This window comes from Vidua chalybeata, chromosome 3 (genome assembly GCF_026979565.1).
Source record: "Vidua chalybeata isolate OUT-0048 chromosome 3, bVidCha1 merged haplotype, whole genome shotgun sequence".
NCBI lineage: Eukaryota > Metazoa > Chordata > Aves > Passeriformes > Viduidae > Vidua > Vidua chalybeata.
In genome coordinates, this window is record NC_071532.1 from 66113478 (window position 1) to 66129814 (window position 16337).

Genomic DNA, 16337 nt, shown 5'->3' on the forward strand with positions numbered 1-16337 from the left:
TTCCAGAAACATGAGCTGACATGCACTACCTCTGGGGCCCTGCTGCAAAAAAATTTCTTTTCATTCTTAAACAGGGAAACTGAGGTTTTGGGTTCTTTCAGTTCTTTGGTTTGGCTTGTTGGGTTGGTTTTTTTTTTAACTTCAAATATGCATCAAGTGTCTTCTCTTTTTGTACAGGCTCAGAGAGTTGTACGCCATTTCAGCAGAGATGTCTGATCTGTCCATCTGCATACCTGGAGGTGCTTTATTCCCTGCATGGTCTTTTCAGTAACCACTAAAGACTTCTTGGGACTGAACACTGGAACAGATGAGTTAAATCCTTCTGGAATGTTCTTCATTAGACATAGATGTACTGGACTTTCTGGATGTGCCTAAGGACACAAAGGTTAGTGTCTTCCTTAAAAGCCACAGGTTTCAGGACTGTTTCATTTCATCTTTAGCACCAGGAGCTCTGTTTCAATTTGTTGCTTGAACAGGGACACAGATGAATAAAATGGTGATTTACACAACATATATATAGCTGAGATCATGCTTTTAACTGCCTCGTAATAAATGTGCTTACTGAGCTCAGGCAACCTAAAGGCTTCTAAATGACTAGCTGGCCACCAAGAGAAAGCTCTACCCATTCTCTGAGCTTGATTGCCATTACCATTTTGGTGGCATTTCTTCTAGACTTGCATTTAGGGCATTTCAATCACTCTCACTTGATTTACAACTGGTAAAAAGGGAACAATATTCTATTTTGTTCATGAGATGGTTCTTCTTTACAGTCAGTGGGGATCAGAGTGTTTGTTCAACTGTGTGCTTGCTTGCTCTAGATGGTATGTAGGCTTCAGGGGAATGCCAAAGACATTCATAGCCTGTTGGAAAAAATTAATTTCTTCTTAATGGCAGATTTTAATATTCTGGAAACTGTGAGATTTTGATAAGATGCTTTTTCTACCCTTTGGTTTCTCTTAAAATATATAATCTGCTGATATTATTCTGACACTACTTTGCCGCCTCAGGAAATCAACCTTGACCAGAACAATTCACTGACATAATTTTTCTATGGTATGATTGAAAACATAGAAGAAATAATTTTGTAAGCAGATACATGCTCATAAAGGTGGTAGAATGTGTGTGGGCATATGGGCTCATCAAGTCATGTCTCAGACACATAACTGACAAGTAAAGTAGCAAGATCATAAAGATACATCAGGATTTTCAGCATGAATCATAACATTATAAAAAACCACTATGTTTATAATGATGTGGATCATGCTATGAGCAGTAGAGAAGAAAAGTGAACAATCATGTAACCTTGATTTTATTCTATGATTGCCATCTGTTTTTCATTTTTTGCAGAATATTCTTCAGGATTAATACTCTATCTGGGTTTGGGGGAAGAGGGGGAAAACTTCTTTTCAGTTTCATTCTGCCAACTTCATTGTATTTCATATGGACATTGAAAAAAAAAACAACTTAGTTTTACAGATACTACATTTTCTTATTAAGCATCTCCTATTAAATCTATTAAAATCTATTAAAATAATTTCAGGAAACCTATTGACTAAAGCAGACAAAGCTCAAATTTTATGTAATTAAACTATATGAATTGACTTCTTTTTTTCTTTTTTGTTGAGGGATTCTAGTGCTATCATCTGAATAATAGCTTTCTAATCAATCTTCTTCTGTCTGCTACTCTAGCTAGCATTTGAGTTTGTATTCTAAACACCAGCCCTTAGTATAAAATAAACAAAAGATAAAAATATCATCTCTCATCAAAAAGAAGTTTGCCCATTGGCACCAAATAGCTACTCCAGATAGGAGGAGAAAAAAAAAAATACAGTTTTATTTTATCTAAGTTCTGTTGAAGTTATGGAGAATCTTTGTAACAGACTTCAGTAGGAACAAGAACATGAATATAAAAATATAGACTCCATTTAAAAGCAGAAGGTTAGAGGAGTTACAAGATTGTACAAAGTTTGCTGTGTGGAGGAGAGCTGTGTTAGTTCTGTAAGGTGCCCTCAATGTGATACCTAAATAATTTCCAAGAAAGTAAAATTGATATAAGAGGATATGTTGTAGCTTTAATATGTGGACTTTTTAAATAATATTACATCTTTTATACCTGTGTGTGTGTGTATACCATGAGGTGAATTTATATCTCAGCTGCAGAGTTAAAATGTCAAATGCGTTGTAAACTCCGTCTTCCTGCACTGTGTGTATGTTTGTGCTTGGGAGGTTTGTGTAATATGTCTGTGTGTGACTGATAAATAAACATAAAGGATAGGATTATGGGTTTGGCTAGCTCACCATACTTGTTGATAGAACCTTGCTGTTTTAGGACAGATAATGCTGAAAGATAGAATCGTAGAATGCTTTAGGATGGAAGGGGTCTTATAGATCATCTAGTTAAGCCCCCTGCCATGGGTAGGGACACCTTCCACTAGACCAGGTTGCCAAAGCCTCATCCAGCCTGGCCTTGAATATAGACAGGGCATCCACAACTTCTCTGGACAACTTCTGCCACTACTTCACCACTCTGCATAAAGAATTTCTTCCCAATATCTAATGTAAACCTTCCCTCTTTCAGGTTAAAGCCATTGCCCTTGCCCTGTCACTATCTGCCAATAAAAAAAGTCCCTCTTCCTCCTTTTTATAGACCCTCTTAAGGTACTGGAAAGCTGCTATGAGGTCTCACAGAAGCCTTTTCTTCTCCAGGCTGAGCAACACAAGTTCTCTTAGCCGGTCTTCATAGGGGCAGTGCTCCATCCCTGTAATCACCTTTGTGGCTCTCCTCTGGACCTACTCCAACAAATCCATATCTTTCTTATGCTGAGGTCTCTGGACCTGGATGCAGTACTCAGGTGGGGCCTCACAAGGGCAGAGCTGAGGAGGAGAACCACCTCCCTCGACATGCTGGACATTTCTCTTTTGAAGCAGTCACAGGATGTGTTTGGCCATCTGGGCAGTGAGAGCACACTGTTGGCTCATGTCCAGTTTTTCCTTCATGAAAACTCCCAAGTCCTTCTTCACAGGGCTCCTCTCGATGAGTTTGTCTCCCAGTACTCATATCCAGAATTGCCCCAGTTTAGGTGCAACTTGCACTTGGACTTGTTGTACTTCATGAGTATCCTCCACTTCTTTCACTTTGCTTACAGTATTGCTACTAAAGCATACATTCATTAATACCAATATATAAATTTGGATGTAAAATGGTGTAAAAAAATTTTCTTTATTTTTCATTTCTGTGGATATCATGGTTAATGCTACAAAAAGTACTACAAACATTATTTGATAGATTGGAGAACAAACTGTCTTTGACAGGTAATAGAAATGTTCATTTAAACAGTGCAAATCAAAATGAATAAGCAAAATTATCTGACTGGCTGTAAAACCAGTGGAGTTCCACCTGTCCAAATTTTCCATAGTTAATTTTTGTTACTGGCTGCATATTATCAAACATGTGCAGGCCATGTGATTTATACACAAGACCTGCAGAAGCTTAAGTAGCAAAAGTAAGAAATTACACTGATGTAAGTGAATAAATTATGTTTATACTGGATTGAGTACCTATATTGCATTTAATGAGGGAAAAAAAAAAAAAAAAAAGGCTTGTGAACTGGGAACATTTGGCATAACCTGAGATTTAAAATTGATCCTGGAGATTTTGTGCTAAGCTTACAGCATATCCTGGAGGCTACAACTTCCTCCCAGAAGTTGGGAGGAGAGTCCCCTGACACAGGAAAGACTGAATTCTGCCCTTCCATGTCCTAGGAGGTTGAATTAATGTGTGGAAACAAAAATGTCTTCTGTCAAATCTATTTTGTGACAAAAAAAAACCCAGAAGTGATCTATCCACCATTTCAGAAGTTGATCAGAGCTGTGAATCCTAATCTAAAGCAACAAGACTGAAACTCAGCATAAGGTCCCTTAAGATCCAGAAAAACAGGTTGTGTTTAAGATATGTCTGTACCCTTGTCATCACCTTTGCCTGTCTCGTTGGTCCCCCTGAGAACTATCTTTCACACAAGAGTGACCTCATCTTCCTCTCAGCCACTACTTCTTATGAGAAAGCATAAAGCTACATGCATCTATCTGTAACAGCAAAACAAGGCTTAGGCATGAGTTCGATCCCTGGCTCCTGCTCATCCAACCATCCCATTCACATATTTCCTTGGTCTTGCCCAACAGTCCGTTCAATGAGTGGTAGATTTCAGGGAGCAGGTAGGGAAGGGACAGTTTCCAAGAAGCAGCTAATACAGACACCTTTTTTGGGGATAAGGAGACAAGGTCACCTACACTCTGGGCAAGAGAATTAGTCCTGGTTTGTTCAACTTAGAAACACACACACTGCCAAGTATTGCAAAGCCCTGGCCCCCCTTGACTCCAGGGGGAGCACAGACAACTTTTCTTGTAAATGTTTACACTGGTCACCATTTAAAGGACAATGAATCTGAGAACAATAAGCTGAGACACCTCCTCTTCCATTTTGAACTCTTAGAGAGGATGCAATGAAAAGTATTTGCAGTATATATTGCTTTCACAGAGTAGAAAATGATTGCTCAAACAGCTACAGTGGCCTCTAATCCTTATCCCCAGGGCCTTTTTCTTTTTATTTTTTTTTCTTTCATGTCATTTCTGGCTTTAATGAGATAAAGAACTCACATGAATGAAGTTATGTTTACCACGCTACTCTTGTGGCAGAAGTTTATCCCCTGTGTCTTCTTGTAAAATCATGGTCTTTTGCTCTCTTGTGTAGTCTTTTCTGGAAACTTTCAATATGAATTTACCTTAGTAGCATGTTAGACATCACATCTATTAGCTGATTCTGATATTTGTCATAAAATTTTCTCCATACAAATTCAAAAAAACTTGTAAACATGGATTTTTTTCAGTAAAAAAATGACGAGAGATATGATGATAAGCTTTAACAATATAATAATTAAATAATTAAAACATAAATCTAAAATTCTAGACACTTTGTCCCTTCTACTAAAAATGTGAATATCAAACAGTTTTTACAAGAGGTAGTAAAGGATTTATGTCTTTCCCTCTCTCAAAAATTTAATTAATGTAAGATTTAAAAAAATATTTGATTTAAGAAAATGTGGGAATTTTTACTTACTTGGAAAAAAGGCATTTTAAACAGCAGGATGTAATTTCAGACTATTTGCAGTCAAGAGGCCTCTGCTGAGCAAAATACTCATTCAATTTAGGAATGCAGATTATAATAATTTTCCTATCTCCCTCACAGCAGGATTCCTGCCATCGTTTTGCAAACCCACAGGTTGCAGTATTGAATGACTAGCTAACTTCAGTTTCAGGTAACACATGCTTTAAATGTATTTTCATTAGCTCAACTTAGTTATAATGCAAAGCTGCTTAGTTTCACCAAGTGAAATGGGATACACTTAAATTGCCTCATCTAATATAATACTCCTTAATACATGCAAAGTGGTTTATGACGGCAAAGCTTGTAGAGCATGAAAATCATCAGGGAAAGTAAGGTTTTCTGGCTAAAATTGTCAAAAAGAAGTCCTATTTTATATCATTTCTTTTTAAAGAGGTTAAGAACAAGGAAAGACAGATTGGAGTAAGAAGTAATCAGTCTAGAAAAATGCAAATTTAGCACATTAACCTTTTAATATATCAGCTCTACCAAACAAGAAAATGATCAACTAAAGCTCTTCTTTCAGTAATATCCTTTGCACTGTAAAATTAAATGTAAAATACACTGTGTCCAAAATGTATTGCAGTAAGAAACAATATTCTTCATTCTATCTTTTTTATGCAGGGAATTTTATATTGTGCACCATGTTTCCATTTGCTAGTATTACAGCAATATCCAGCTTGGTGTGGCTGTATTAATTTGCAAGGACTTTCATTTCAGACAGGGCCAAGGAATTACTTATCTCTCTTCCTCCTTTAAATGCTGAGTGAATATACCCCAATCTTATATACCTTGCAGACACAAAGTCTGGTTTCAATAGGACCCCAGATAAACTGGTAACATCATTTGCTTTTTTCCCAATATCCTGCACCTGCAGTCTGACCAGAGGACTATAAATCCTTTGCCTACATCCCTTTCCAGTAGTGCCAGAAAACTCCAGAGAGGTGCTAAGCTGCTACAGGCTTTGCAGATGACACCCAAGTGTATATCTCACTTTCTACAGATGTAACCAGAGCCACCACAAAGATGTTGCACTGCCTAGAGGAAAATGGCTCCTGGAGAAGAGCATCTGGCTGAGAATAAATTTGGGTGAGATCCAGACAATGCTGGTTGAAAGACAGAAATGATCCAGACAGCCAGTTGAGCAAGATTCCTATGTTCATGCCTTAAGCATTAGTTTGCAATGAGGCTGTTCATATCCTTGGAAAAAGGCAGGATAAGCACATTGCTCAGCTGTGGCCCCAGAGAATGAACCAAGAATCTTCACAGTCCAGTTAAAAGCATCTGCAACATGTTTTTTTTTTTTTCAATCTGTGTTAGTTTTCACTTTGCTTACAATATGAGGCAGCAAAACCAACAAAATCTAGAAAATGCTCACACGCCTCCAAGAAGGCCTAGCTATAAAGATCTCTGCTTCATTTCTACAGCTCACTGTATCCAGGGCTGTTTGACTCTTCACAGTAAGAGAACATTGTTCCTGCAATGCAGTGTCTCCAAGGCTCCTATTTGTATAAGGATAGTAAGCACTAATCTTGTTCTCAAAGGAACAGCCATTTCAGGTCTTTTGATATCCTCAATTGCTTTTTCATTTTCTGCAAATGGACAGTTTCTACAAGAAACAATTTCAAACCTTCTGAGCAAAGAAGGTTCCTAAGAGAGGTTTAATGATTCTCTTCTGGTTATGCAGTGAGCTTTTAGGATCTGTACATACTGCAGAAGCCTTTCAGCAAAGAATTTTACTTCCAGAGGTCCTGTATGTCTGCTTAAATTAAGACTTCTACTCTTGGTGGCAAAAAGGTTAAAGGGTGATTTAAACTCTGTGAGGTCATACAAACATCCTTCATCAGGGATGTTTCAGGATACAACAGCTCCTACAGTAACAAATAATGGGCAAGTAGAGGTGAAAGCATACATGAAAACCATAAACAAGTAATGTCCCATGAAAACACACAACTGGAGAAGCTATACACAATACTTCTGGGGAAGCAGGAATCCAATTTCAGGATGGAGCAGGTCTTTGAACCAGGTCCCAAACACTGATGAAAAGTTATGAGTGTCTCTATGAAGGAGAAGTAACTGTAAAACTGCTGGTATTCACTGTAAAAACCTTGAACCTTCTACCTGGAAGCATTATCTTTTTTTTTACTTAGTTTCCTCAACAGGGAGCAGAAAAAGGCATCCTGAGGTCTTTTTCTTGACGAGTTTGCTGGTATAAGCAGTCACTTACAGTTTTGTCCTCTAGATTTTCTGAGGTCAAAACATGACCAAGTAAAACGTGCTCCTCTAAATATTTCCCTTGTATTTCTTCCAGTTCACATTCAGGAGTAAGCAAGAATAAAATAACAATACAGATCTTCAGCTTTTTGCCTTTCTTACTGATGATTGCATAGTTTTGGTTTTTGGGTGATACTTGTCAGAAATTTCTGTCTCAAAAGCAAAGATGTATTCAGAGAGTACTCAAGTTGTCCTGTTTGTTTTCCGTGTATGTGTTGTGTATATGAACTGGAGCATCAATCTTGATTGGTTAATCTTCGGGCCTCATAAGGAAAATACATTCCTAGAACATTTTCCTCCTGGTAATGCCTTCCTTGTAGTCTCTTGTTGGCTCACCAGCTATGCTGCTTATCATGGCTTCATTCACTTTTTGAAAACTCTTTAAAATGTTTTCCATTAAAAGTGGTGTAGAAAACTCAGTGCATGCCTGTGAAACACTTGTAGGAACATGTAGTTATTGGGAGGAATAAAATAAAAAATGCAAAGCTACTATTCAATTGGTATGTGCACAGCCATGCTGTACTTATTGCCATCATGCATAAAGCATTTGTTTTGCTAAATTGTACATGTATTCCTAGAGGGGTACTTAAAAGACAGAGCTTGTTAGAGAAGTCATGTAAATGCAGAATATCTCCTGTTTCAGTGTTCAAATCATAAGGTATAATCATAAATCCTGACTGCAGTCTGACCAGCTAAAAGGGCACATGAGACTCCACTAGAAATCTGGGAATTTCTTTTCCATGACCACTTGTATAACCCAGCTCCTCTAAGGAATGAACAGCCAGCCAGTCCATGTCACAGTCTAGTGGTGTTGTCCCTCCCAAAATTGCCTTGTCACTGCAAGAAGTCCCAGCAGAGACAGGGCAGTGAACACTCCAAAACACTTTCCTGATCAGCCTCTGCCTCCTGGAACCTTTGCAAATCAGAAGCTGCAGAGTGAACATTTCGCTCTTGAGGGGATATAATGAAAGCTGACATGCTTTGATCTGCTAGGAGACTCACAGGAAATATTGCCATAAAAATACTGGATTCCCTGAGGACTTTATGCTTATTGATTTGGTTGGTGCTTTTTTCTATATTTTGAACTGTTACTTGAAAGCTTAAATCATTCTTCCTTCCCTAAAAAAGAGTTGCCAACCCAATTGAAAGATGTGTATACTAAAGCTTGCCAAATGCCTTCTGTGTCCTTCCTCATTGTTCTGATAGAGGGTGGCATTTTCTCTCCTTTATTAGTTTGCTGGTATCTTGATGAAGATCAAGAAAACGACTGTCTTAATGGGCTTGACAAAGTGATTCCTGCTTTAACAGCTTTTGCTTCAAATACCTCTTAATATTTCAAATATACTACCACTATGTAAACATTGCTTACAAAAATTTAATCAGAAGTTTCTTTTAATTTACTAATGCAAAACGGGGGAAAGAACCCTAAATAGCTTTCTTTTCCTTACTGTTTTCGATTTACTGTTCTAGCTAACTTTTATGATTTGTAGCACAAATACTATTCTCTGATTTTTCCTCCTTCAAGGTTAATGTGCATTGAAATGAGGTAGTAATGGCATTTTCTTTCCATAAAGCCCTTCCTTTTACAGCTGTATAAATTGTGTAATTCCATCACATGGTAGTATAGACATATTTCTATGTGGATATCTGTCAGAACTTTGAGAGTGTCAGCTACACCTTCATGAAGTCAAAAGGCTAACCATAAACAAAGTTTTGATGTTTGCTATTTTAACATCTTGTGGATGTAGCATTCTAAAACTTTGCAAATTCATACAATGGATAGAACTTTCTGATGTAATTTTGTTGTCCAATGTTTTGTAACACTAACTTATTTCTAAATTATCTCCTTAAGAACAAAAGTCAATGTTTTTATATATGCTTCAGGATTATTGGCATGGTCCTAGAAGGATGCAAATACCTGAAGTATAATACAAGCAGAATCTGGATAGAGAAACCCACCATTTGAAGATTCACAAGCATCTTAGCCTGCAAGAAAGCTTGTCACTTCAAATCCTGTCATCACCCAATCCAGAAGCATTGCTGTACTGGTTGTATTGTGTATCCAGCTAATTCTTGCCTTCCACAGACAGTTCAGATTTCACAAGACAGGTATCTCCAAAAATTTGTGTTCTGCATTGTTTGTACAGTGACAGTTTCCTAGTAATCTTGTGATTCTTACCTGAGAGCATGGGCAAGCTGTTTCTTGGTTTGAGTATTTAGGCTTTAATTAGGAAAAAAGTTGAATGGAGACTGAATTCTAAAATTTGCATCTCATTTCAGAGGTAATCCACACCCAAGTCTGCTTCCCAATACCAAGTCAGCAGAGATTGTGAAGCCATAGGATAATATATAGAAAGTGCATTCACTAAAATACTTCCGTTTTCACTGACTTGTGCTCATGCATTTGCATTCTTATGTTATCATGGATAGAAATTATGTTCAGTGGTAAATGGAAGAAAAACTTGGAAAATAAATGGGCCATGCACTTTATCTACTCCTACTTACTCTTCCATATAAAAAATGCTTATTTAATATTTCAGATCCCTGAACACCTTAAATCTGCTGATGCTTAGAAAAAAGGCTTTTCTACTTTTTCAAAATTCAAAATGTCACAGGAAAATCACCCCATTTGTGATTCAGATTAAAAGATTTGGTACTTTTCAATTTCATGTTCTAAATATGGCATGGATCTGAAGTTTATTTTCTTCATATCTTCTCTTTAAAAAACTCTCCAAACAACTGGAAAAATTGCCCAACCTAAATATCTATTCCTTTCCTCACATATATCAGAGATTTAAGTCATTTTCAGAAGTTATTATAGCTTCCTCCAATCCTCTTATACTCAGTAACTCTTGGAACCTGGCAGCTCAATCAGGTGTGAAAAATAATCTAATTTTCATAAGCACACAAAATATGTTGGAAGTTGGGTTTTCAGTAAATAGATGACATCAAATATTCTTTTTTTTTTTTTTTTTTAGTCAATGTTCATTCCAAGATAGTTGCACTGCCTACAAATGGCAGTGAACTAACACAGAGGACTGGAGCATTTTTGTGCTTATACAAACTGTGCTGGAGACTTGAAGACATGCATTTGGAATCTTTGTCCCCATTTCTGAATATCATGACTCTTTATTTAGAATATGACTATATCTCAAACTAAAAATAAAATAAGGAAACATTTTCCTATCTTTTTTTTTTTTTCCCCTCACAAACTGCATAGATCTCACAGGCCCAAACTTGAATTGTACAATCTGTTCCTTGGCCTCATTGGAGGGACCGAGGAGTATTCCTGCCTACAAGCATAAGCATGTAGCAGAAGTCTCTAAATTGAGAACTTGCTCATTTTAAGCTGATTCTGTAATCAGAAGCCCAGATCTGAATCACATTCTGGAAACATTTGTCTCTTGGCACTGATTACAGGGAGAGTTTAAGGTGACTTCAGCTCCCAACTTAGCCATTTTGCTGAGAAAGTCATCATGACGGAGACTGAATCCAACCCTAATGCTGCCACATTCCCAATCCAGATTCCACATGAAACCTGGCTGTAGCCAAAGGAGATAGGAGCTGTGTATTTGACCCCAAGCACATAGATACTCTCCTCAGACCCTTTATCAAAACTTGCCAGAATGTTTAACCTTGGAAAAAAAAGGACATATGGAAATATTGACACAGCCTTGAAAGCTGTAGCTCAAACGTGTCTGCAGTAAAATGTATTAAGCTTGTAGCTTTGACGCAGGAATGGGATGATGCATAACTCAATGAATACAAGAGATCTTTTCCTTTGAAACTCCAGACAGCAATGCTCGATCTCTGCAAAGCTTAACAATATATAAATAGCTCTTTGTCACTTTTGTGAATGCTTGTTTACAAACCCCCCAATCCCACTGAGTGCAAATAAAACTTGACAGGTAACACTGTAATTGAAGGTGCATGTGTATATGGTGCAGTGCTTGCTTATTTGTGCAATGTGTTGGGCTGTGCCAAACACAATGGAAAAAATGGAACCATTGCAGTCATTTTAGCAAGTTATTTGGCTGCATGCACGATGTGATCTACTTCTGGGTCTCGTGAATGCATTCAGCTTTACTCGTTAACCAGCAAAACATTATTTATTAATGACTTCTTCATGCTTTATTAAGCCTAATGTCAAAACACCTCTGTGAGACTCTAGGCATGTTCTCTCTTTGTATTAAACCCGTCTAAAGAAAATGAAAAATTATGCATCAAAGCTGCAGATAAAACCCAGTAGATAGCCATTCAATTTCTCTTGATCCTGGCAGATGATGTTTCTGAGTATTTGTGAAAGCACAGCACTTGATTGTATGCTGGCTTAAATTGAAGCATTCTGCAATCTCAGATGTATGTAATTAGGGTGCCTTAGAAATTTAACAAGGCTACTGCAGTCTCCAAAGCTGAGTGCTCAGATGGTAAAAACTGACAAGTTCACCACAGAAGTAGAATTCTTGCTTTTTTCCATAAACTGAAGTTCCATATCACAAGGAAAGGCTACTTCATGGGAACATTAAAATTAAGCAAAGTAGGAACAAGTTGAATTAACTGCGACTTCTGTGGTTTAGGATGGTTGGTATGGCTCAGGAAATATTGGCTAAGACATATTTCATGGTTCTTCTACATGTGTTGGTATTTAACACTGATTAAGCAACACCAGATTTTAGACCAGAGAAATATAGACAGAATGGAATAAACTTATGATTTTATATAGTTCAAAAAATGGTCATTCCAAGCAAGTCAGCATATTCATAAATTTTTACATGAAAGAGAAGCCTTCAGATAAAGCTCCTAGTTTGTTCTCAACTTACGTTTGAAAAGGAACCTTTTCTACATGTAGTTTTTAAAAAGATATGGGTTAACAGACCAATAATGACCAATCAGAATTGCCTGAGTTATAAAAATAAGCAGAAGTCATATTAAAAAACTCATAAAGTAAGAACTTTTAAGAATTAGAGGTCAGTTCCTTTTATGAAATCCCAGTATTTAACATCTGAAGGGACAGCACAACACATTAGCTGTTGAAATCCAAAGTTTTGCACAGTAGAAATGCCATTTTGTTTTTACTGAAGACAGAGGTTCATTATAGGTTTTATTGGAGAGCAGAAATAAGGTGTAGAGCCTTAATATTAGTCTCAACTAACCCTGGCCTATGTTTATGTATCAGATAAACAAGGTAACAAAGTTTGACCAAAGACACAGGCCAAAAATATTGGATCATTTTCCAACTACAGCAACAGAAATCTATGGAGAAAAATTCCTGGAGGGAGTTGTAGATAGATGATTTGGACACTGTATAATCACTACTGCTTTATTTCCTACTTTCTGTTTGTAATTACTACCAGTTATGAATATTTAATGTGAGCTTGTTTTGTGCTTTTCCTTTTTCTTTCATCTTGCTACTTTCATCATCTTTCACAGCATCTGAAAGATCAATGTAAGGCAATGGGATGGTTGGGGAATGTACCATATCGTTACCATAGCACAGTAAACATAAATAACTGGGAGGGCAGATCCTCAGCTGGTGCCTGTGAAGGGAGCTGACCCAATTTTGGTAGAAGCTGTCCAGTTACAGGCTGTTATGCAGCGACCTCTTGGCATGGAGGTTTCAGTAACATAAACTGAAGAGTGCCAGGCTTCCCTGCTGGAGTGCTTTTTTCCCTTTTCTGCCAAGTAGACACTGGAGCCTGGTTTGTCTCTTTCCAAGAGGGTGCCTCATCATCAGAGAAAGAGTCCAGCCTGTCTGGTGCATGGTTTTTGTCTGGCACTAGCTATAAAGCTATGAAATAAGCCAGGGGTAGTAGAGTAGGGATCTGCTCTTTCTCCTCTGGTTATCTTTTGTGATAAATAATTAATCCTGCTAGAGCTGTTAGCCTGTAAATCCCAATGGGAATGAAGCACCCCTGCTAGCCCAGGAAAAAATTCCAAAATGACACAGAGGGAGGATCAAAATTAAAATCCTTTCCATTGGTGCTTCCCAATATTTATCATGGTTAAGTGCAGAGAGTTTCTCTTTCAGGGTGTAGGGTTTTTTCCCTCTCGTTATTCAGCCACTGTAGTTATTACAGATTTTCCTCTCCCCAACCTTCCTAATGCATTGCCTCTGCTACATACAGAACACAGTGTGTAGATGATGGAGGGCACTGTAGTGTGGCACTGTAGTGCTTTGCCCAGCTGTCTGCTCTACATCCAGCTCAAGAAGCCTTGCACTGCCTAAAGGCCAAAGAAAACAGGTAATCTGCCTTTCTAAGAAGTGTAAGGCAATGCAGGCTGGTCACCAATACCATGATGCAGGTATCATCTAAATGGCTGCTATTTACTGCTTTTACACTGCTGTTTGTGTATGCTCAGAGATTTGTACTAATAAGAAAGTGGAACTAGAGGATGCCACATTGAACCCTTTATGTATTTTTCTTTTAGTATAAAAAATATGTCAATGAAATTTCATTTCTTTTAGAACCAGGTAAACATTATTCACCACTAAGACTAACTAGAGTCCAGAAACCCAGCAGTAACTCATTTTAGACCAAAGGGAAGCTGTTGAGAGCTTGTCAGGTCCCTCTAGATTACAAGGCAAGCAAGCAAGTCTGTATTGTACAGATTTCCCAGGAGGACACAATTAAAAATCATCCTGTTCAGGAGCTACTTTATATGCTTTTGTTTTTAATAAAGCCCTTTGAGACCAGCAGTGGTGTTATATTCATACTGCTTTTAGTCTGTGTATGGTCTTCATGCTGCTCGTTGTCAATCTATCACACTTTCTTCTCAACTGTTTGCTGTTTAATGAGAAACTCAGGATTAGATGGAAGGTCACCCACTTCTTTACACAGGTTCAGTACAAGCTCAGTTTCATTTATTTGATTTCCAGAAATGCAATTTCAGATGATTGCTGTGATGTGGTGATATTACCATTCCTGTGAACACGTCATTTCTTCAGAGCGCAAGCTTTCTGTTTATAACTTACACTGGTTCACACTGTGGCATTCACCCCGCTGTGAGGACAGCAGAGCTGTGACAAGCTTCACTGGCCTCACCCATAAGCTGACTTTGGTACACGCTGTGACTGACATTGATGCCTGGTGCACTGTCACATCACCTGAGCTGTGTGAGGCACATTTCCACCTGTAGGGTTGTTCAGAGAAACTTGCTATGGATGGAACCATCAGCTGGGACAGGACTCTGGTGAAATTTGGATTAAGCCCTCCCTTGTGAACTCAAAGCCAAGGACACAAAAATCCTCATGTCTTAAATCAGCGCAGTTACTGGCAGGTTTGCTCTGAACAACAAAAAGAGGACAAATGTGCTCAAAGATCTCAGTTCTGTGCATTGTCTTCAAGGCAATTTCACTTAGTCATGTAATTTTTACACTTTGTTGTACACATGAGCCTCCCATCATTCTCTATCACACAGTGAAATATAACCCACTGCACATGAAGTAATGAGAAGGGAGAATCATGCAAAATTAATGTTTTAATGATGGGGTTTTCACTTTGCTTTGCTTATATTTGGGGGAAAAGCATGTGTGGAAAGTACTTCTGTATTCTCAATTACTGCTGCTCCAGGCTATCTCTGCTGTTGTAGCAGTTCAGATAAGCCTACAGAAGAGAATCACTTTTGTGTTGACAGCACATTTTCTGGTATTTCTGCAGCAGTTCAGTAATGTCTTTATTGTGTAATGTTGTATTTTAATAGTCAATTAAAATTCCCATTGAATTGACAAAATGGACTCTAAGAACTTCTGAAGACTATTTGGCTAAAAGTACACATGAGACTGTTCTGATAATCACTGCTATGACACTACTACATTCAAACTTACTCAAAAGCCTCACCTTATCACAATAGGAAAAGTACTAAGGCAAGAGAAAGCATAAATGCATTTCTTCATATTGGAGTCTGTTGTTGAATTGAATCTTATTTCTCTGTCATGACCACGTCTCCTCTTTTTTCCCTCCAACACGGTCAGCATCTCTCTTCTGCCTTTGTTCATTTTCCCAGCTCCTTTCTGTGTTGTCTTTTTCTCCTTTTTTTGTTTTTGTTTTTTTTCTTCTCGTCCTCATGTTGTCTACTAATAACAAATAGTGCAGTGTCTTTGTGATGAGGATAGGAAGGTGATGAATAGCCCAGTAGTCAGATTTCAGAGGCTTCACACAGGGTTTGTGTGAATTCTTTCTTTGTTTTGTTTTGTTTTGTTATGCCTTTCATAACAAATGTGTTTACAGCCTGCAGGTTAAAATGAATGAAAGCAGCAAATACCTAAGACAAGCTCTGTATGAGTAAGTACACCAGTTACAGGCGGCAAAGCTTGCAAATACAAGTCATTCCCACTCACTCATTGCTCACTTCTGCCATCCCTAGTTATCTTCAGTCCCATGATACTTGGTGGGTTTCTTAACACCTCAACTGCTGGAATCCCTTAGTGCATGAAGAACTATTTTTCCACTCAGCATTTCTCAGTTCTCCCAGTTTCATTAGAGGATATTTTGTTACCAGACGTCATCAGTAGATATTATTTTGGTATTTCTAAGATGATTTCCTCAGGACCTTACCTCATACAAAAGGTAACAAGCTTATGCTAATAAATGCACTGCCAGATGTGTTGTGGGATCGTGTTCATAATATGTAGCAACTCTTGCAATTGCTCTACAGAGGAAGCTTGTTCCAGCTTCCACAGTCAAACACTGCAAGCAAGGCAAATGACAGAACTTGGGAAAAACCATAAATAGGAAGCTCACAATTCAAGATACAAGCAGATCCATAGGGTTACTGTTTGAGAGAATAATAATAACAATTTTAGCCTTTTGGAAAGACAAGGACAGACAACAACAACATTTCATTGCAAACAACAATTCGGTATTCCTCATTCTATTGCCTCTGGCCTTTTGGTTTTCCGCTATAG

General features: G+C 37.9%; 1 protein-coding gene across 3 annotated transcripts in view; it reads left to right on the forward strand.

Annotated features, from left to right (window-relative positions):
• The window catches only part of HS3ST5 (heparan sulfate-glucosamine 3-sulfotransferase 5), a 193062-nt gene that overhangs the window by 98969 nt on the left and 77756 nt on the right, over positions 1-16337 (forward strand). For all 3 annotated transcript variants that reach the window (XM_053939587.1, XM_053939586.1, XM_053939588.1), the window contains exon 2: positions 178-385. The gene's annotated coding sequence lies outside the window, so the exon portion shown is untranslated. The remainder of the gene's footprint in view (positions 1-177; positions 386-16337) is intronic.